Below are 6104 nucleotides of genomic sequence, written 5' to 3'. Positions count from 1 at the left end.
TCTTATTTCAGAGAGGAGAAATTAATGAATGTAGTCATAAAGGCTCTCACGATACTTCTTTTATTGTAAGAAAAGGTAATCTGTGAAGCTATCTACACCTTATTAAATCTAAGGAGAGGGCAGTTGAAGGCACCTAGGTCACTGCAGTTCAATGTAAGATGTAAATTTTAAATATATGCATAGAAATTTCAGCTATCATTTCCTTGTGGCTTAAATATCAGCTATCATTTCCTTGTAACTTAAATTTTTTTATCTAATATTCATTTTGCCTTCAAGTACTTTTTACTAAAAAGCCATATTATGACATTGCATCCAGATATACATTTGTTAATTATCAAAGTATTATAATCATCAAAGTAATGTATAAACCAGATTGTGGTTTATGTCCTTAAAGAGATTGGTAGATACAGAGCAAGGTGCCATGTCTAACTGGCCTGCCTGTTGATCTGTGTGGCTGCCCAGTAAGGCCCAGACCCCTGCTGAGTATTTAGTATAAGAATCTCCCTTATCACTAGAGGCATTGCCTTCCTCTCCAGCCTCATTTCTAGCCTTTTCCCTCCCAACTCTGTTCGAAACCATAAAGGATTTTCCCCATTTCTTCAAATGCGCCGTGTTTTTTCTTGTCTCCAGAACTTTGCAGATAGGGGCCTCTCAGTAGGGAGCACTCTTCCCGCCACTTCCCCTTCCCTTTGGCTTTCTTTTACTCATCACCATTCGAGAAAGACTACTTTTTATCATACCCTGCCAGCTTTGCTAATTTTCTATTAAATCTGTTTTCCTAATCTTATGGGTTAAAATGGCATTTTATTGTTTGAATTTGCATTTTTATGTTAATTGAGATTGAAATTTCAAAAATATGTTTATGTTTCATGTTTTCATCCCGTGACAATTTTTTTTTGTTTAAATCCTTTGCCATTTTTCTCCTATCTCCTCTTCCTCATAATTCTTTCAGATGGATTTTGGAATTGTCCTGTTGATGGGCAATTTGTTGGGTTTACTAACTCCTTGAAACTCCTTTTACTATACCCCTGCACATTACTCTCTCCTGATTTCCTTTTCTACCTTTCTAATTATTCCTTCTTAATTCTGTTTTTTCCCTTTCCCAACTAGGGTTCTTTTCTTATTTTCTTCTACAGTTCTTTCTTTCGTTTACTTCTTTCTTTTCCTATTTGGTTCTACACCCTCTCCCTGGCTGGTTTCATCCCTGTCTGTGGCTCCAGTGGCTATTTTTAACCATACTAATCTGAAATCTCTCTTTTCTGCCTTCCAGATTCAGATTTCCAGTTTTCTTGGGGGCATCTTCACAGGCATCTCAAATTTAGCTCATCCTAATTTTTGTCACTATTTTGTACTCAAGACCTAGTCCTTTGGGATTACATAGTACTCAAGACCTAGTCCTTTGGGATTACTTAGTTCAGATGGAAGAGTTGTGATCTACTCAGTTTCTCAATGGAAACAGTAATGTTTTCCTTGATTCTACCGTTCCATTTACCCTGTACATTCAGGTAGACACTTGTCCATCCTCCACACTACTGCCAGAGCTCTCTTCCTACAAAATTCAGGTCATATCATCGCCATTTCCTTAAGATCTCTGTGGTAGACATCATCAGTTACAAACTCAGCATGACATGTTAAGCTCTTTATTGTCTGACCTAGGCTTCCTATTCATCCTTATTTTCTACCACTTGCCTGTTTACATTCTTCACTCTTAGCACTGAACTTGTTTTACCACGTCTTTGAAGAATGTACTCTTTCTGCTGAGAATACTCTTTTTCATCTTCTCCTGCATATTCATAGTCCAGATCAAATGGCACCTCCTCTGGGAAGCCTTTCTTGCGATACCAGGACAAATTTCTCTCGCTCTCTACATTAGTCCCTTCACATCTCCTTTATGATTTTGGACACACACACACACACACACATGTCATATTACTCATTATGAAGTGGGTAATATTCTTTGTAGGTATGATTAAATGCATTGTGCCCATTTTATATACATATGCATATATAGTATATACATATATATTGTGCCCATTTTATATACATACATGCATATTTGTGTGTATTAGATACACATATAGATCAATAAAATAGGCACAATGCATTTAATTATATTTATGAAGAGTACCGCCTATTTCATATATGAAAAATATTGCATAAGTAGTGATATAACTATGTCCTTTTGGCTCTCAATTCTCTCATGTGCTGTTTAGAGAAAATAATAGCCAAATAGTTCTTGGAGAGAACCTTGGATTGGAAAGCAGGAGGCTTAGCTTTGCCTCTATACTACCTCAAAGTTTCAATTTCCTCATTATAAAATATGGCAGAGTGACATTAACAGAGGAAATGCCATATAAATTAATAGATAAATGTTTGTAAAAGATTCAGATGTGACACTATACAAATATAAGAGAGAGAAGAGAATCAACATTAGTGAATTCCTATTACTACAATGCTGTATCTATTATTTTTATTATTTTATTTTTTTTAGTTTTTAGAGACAGAGTCTTGCTGTTACCCAGGCTCTAGTGTACACTGGTGTGACCATTGCTCACTATAACCTTGAACTCCTGGGCTCAAGTAATCCTCCCACCTTAGCCTCCCAAGTAGCTAGGACTACAGTTGCATGCCACCACACCTAATGTATCAGTCCATTTCTAACCAAGCAGCTTGGGTTCAAAGTGCATTTTAAAACTTTGTTTTCTTTCCTCCTTTCTCCCCAGTTTCAAGATATAACTTGGAGAAATCCAGCCTTAGAATGTGCTGTGAACCTCCACTCCCTTTCTTTTCCCATTCTATGCTCCCATGCCTTATGCACATTTATTAACTCAGATGCTTGTTAAGTGCTCACCAGTCTCACTTACCTGGTTATATATTTCCTTAGAAGCTTTGGGAGCCAGATCCTGACAGGGACAAAATAATTCTGGAATTCTCTTCTCAGTCAAGGCCAAAACTCACCCTTGGCTAGAAATTAATTGCAAGATGGACTGCAATTAATTTGTAACCTGGTTGGGTCCAGGATGGCACTGGCCCCTTCACCAAATGGAACAATAATTCAAGATAAGCCACTGGAGCACATCATGCCACTCGACACCTCTAAGCCCTCTTCCCCTCCTGCATTCCAAACCCTTGTCACTTAAAAACAAACAAACAAAACAAAACAAAACAAAACAAAAAGCCCTGCGTTCCTTCCACAAATTGAAGAGTGGAAATTTTGGGGAAAGAATTCTGCCCACTCTTCTTGCTAACACGGATCATAAAACTCACTCTTTCTCTGTCACACTTTGCTCTTGTTATGTTGGCATCTTTCTACAAGCGGCAAGCAGCAGGACCCTTTTGCCAGTTACACATTTTGTGTTGCTATAAAGAAATACCTGAGACTGGGTAATTTATAAAGAAAAGGGGTTTATTTTGGTTCATCATTCTGCAGACAGTACAAGAAGCATGGCACCCACATCTGCTTCTGGTGAGGCCTCAAGATTCTTACAATCATGGCAGAAGGTGAAGGGGTAGCAGGCATGTCACACGGTGTGAAAGGGAGCACTAGAATTGGAGCAAGAGAGAGGAGAGGAGGTACCAGTCTCTTTTAAACAACTATAATAGCTCTCATGTGAACTAATAGAATGAGAACTCACTCATTACCCTGGGGAGGGCACCAAGCCATTTATGAGAGAATCACTTCCCACAAGGCCCCACTTCCAACACTGGGGATCACATTTCAACATGAGATTTGGAGGGGACACACATCTGAATCATATAACCTGGCTAATTTTTTAATGTTAATTTTTTTTTTTTTTTTGTAGGACAGGGTTTTGCTATGTTGCTTAATCTGGTCTCAAATTCCTGTGCTTAAGCAATCTTTGTGCCTGGGCCTCCTAAAATGCTGGGATTCCAGGTATAAACCACTTTTATTAACCCTATTTTAAAAATATGTTAATTTATGCTAGGATTTTAGAGGCAAAGTGAAACATTAAAAATATGGTTTCTTCTGTATCTCATGATGTAAAACAGTAGTTTTTTAACTGTGAGATTTGCTATCAATTTGATTGAAAAGCTGTAATTGTCTTTGGGAATCACCTGGTAAAAGAGTTTTATTTAGTGAGTTTATTAATGGGTTTGTCTGGCATAGTCCTTACACTAGATTCAGTCACAGATTGTATATACACACAAACATAGATTTCACGGATGAGCAGGCTGCCCAATCAGAAGAATGAGGTGCATGAGTTAGCTTTGAGTTGGCATTCTCCCTCGCCTTTTGTCACTCCTTAATGGCTCTTTGTTCTCATTTTATTTTGCATAGTTGGTAAAGACGATGGGAAGAACCATACTTCTGTCTACTTACTACACAGGACCAAATACACAGAGGTTATAAGCAGCATTCCATCAAATTCAATTTAGTGCAAAGTAATATAATCCGTATGATTGAATAAAATATCAAGAAGTCTGAATTACAAAAACGTTTCTAGTTGGCCCAAATAAACTAAGTCTGAAGGGCTCAGCAGTCCACTTAGCCACACTTTCACCACAGTCTTGATTGAGGAGAGCATCCCTCTAGTACCAGGTCTGAGGAGGAAACGAGACTCTCACACCCTGAAACATGTTCCAGAAACAGAGACCCCCACTCAAAATATTATTTTTCTTGTTCTTCCCAAGTGTCTCTCTCCAAGATTCCAGATTAGTCTTCATTGGTAGTCCCCAGATTGAACAGAGGACTCAGAGATATTTGCATAGGATATTTGGAAAATCAGCTTATAATTCTTACAGACTCTTTCTGTTATACAATCTAGCATCATACTAAACACAACACAACACTAGCATGTGTGTTCACATACACACATGTACATGAGAATACTTTGGAGACACATCTGTTTTGAGCCAATTTTGATTAGGATAAATTATATATATTCTAAAAACTAACTGAGATAGTTTGGTATACATTTTTCTTTTCAAGTCTGAACTTCCTCTACTATGTCTTATCCATCTCTCCAATTAGACAAATTGAGTTAGAATGTTCATCCTGCTTTTATTAGATACAAATAATATGGATGTCATAAGCATCAATGTACTTACTATATTCTTTCCTAAGGGAATATTAGAATTGTTCTTAATTTTGACGAAATCCAATTTACACAGTTTTTAAAATGAATATTGTGCATTTAGTAGTGTATGTAAGACATTTTTGCCTAACTCAAAGATTTTCATTTTCTGCTGGATGTTTTAGGGTTTTAGTTCTGTAATACTCTTTCAGTTACTTTTTATATATAGTGCGAAGTATTGACTGAAGGTTTTTTTTTCATATCGCATGATATCCAATGATTCCAGCACCATTTGTTGAAAAGACTCTCCTGTCTTTACTGAATTTTCACCTTTGTCTATATCGTGTGATTCTATTTCCAGACATTCCATTCTTTTTTATTGACCTATTGTTTATCTTCACAACATAACATACTGACTTGATTATTGTAGCTTCATAAAATAAGAAATTTTGAAATCAGAAGTCAGGTAGTATTAGTGCTCCAGATTTTTTTGTTTTCTTTTTGAGACAGAGTTTCACTGTTGTTTCCCAGGCTCGAGTGCAATGGCACTATCTCTGCTCACCACAACCTCCACTTCAAGCGATACTCCTGTCTCAGCCTTCCAAGTAGCTGGGATTACAGGAATGTACCACCACATCTGGTTGATTTTGTATTTTTAGTAGAGATGGGGTTTCTCCATGTTGGCCAGGCTGGTCTCGAACTCCTGACCTCAGGTGATCCGCCTGCCTCAGCCTCCCAAAGTACCGGGGTTACCAGCGTGAGCCATTGTGCCCGGGCTTTTCAAAGTTATTTTTAACAATTCTAGGTCCTTTAAATACCTCATTAATTTTAGAATAAACTTCTATAAAAAAGTATGTTAGGAGTATTGCATTGAAACTATGGATCAATTTGGGGATAATTGACATCACCACAATATTGATGGTCCAACCCAAGATAAGTGTATCTCTCCATTTATTTTGACCTTTAATTTCTCTCTGCTATGTTTTCTAGCTTTCAGTGTATAGATTTTACCTTTCTTATGCTGGCTTATCCTAAATATTTCATATTTTTGGATGTTATAAATAATAG

The sequence above is a fragment of the Macaca nemestrina genome, chromosome 1, assembly GCF_043159975.1.
Source record: "Macaca nemestrina isolate mMacNem1 chromosome 1, mMacNem.hap1, whole genome shotgun sequence".
Taxonomy (NCBI): Eukaryota; Metazoa; Chordata; class Mammalia; order Primates; family Cercopithecidae; genus Macaca; species Macaca nemestrina.
This window is presented reverse-complemented; position numbering follows the sequence as displayed.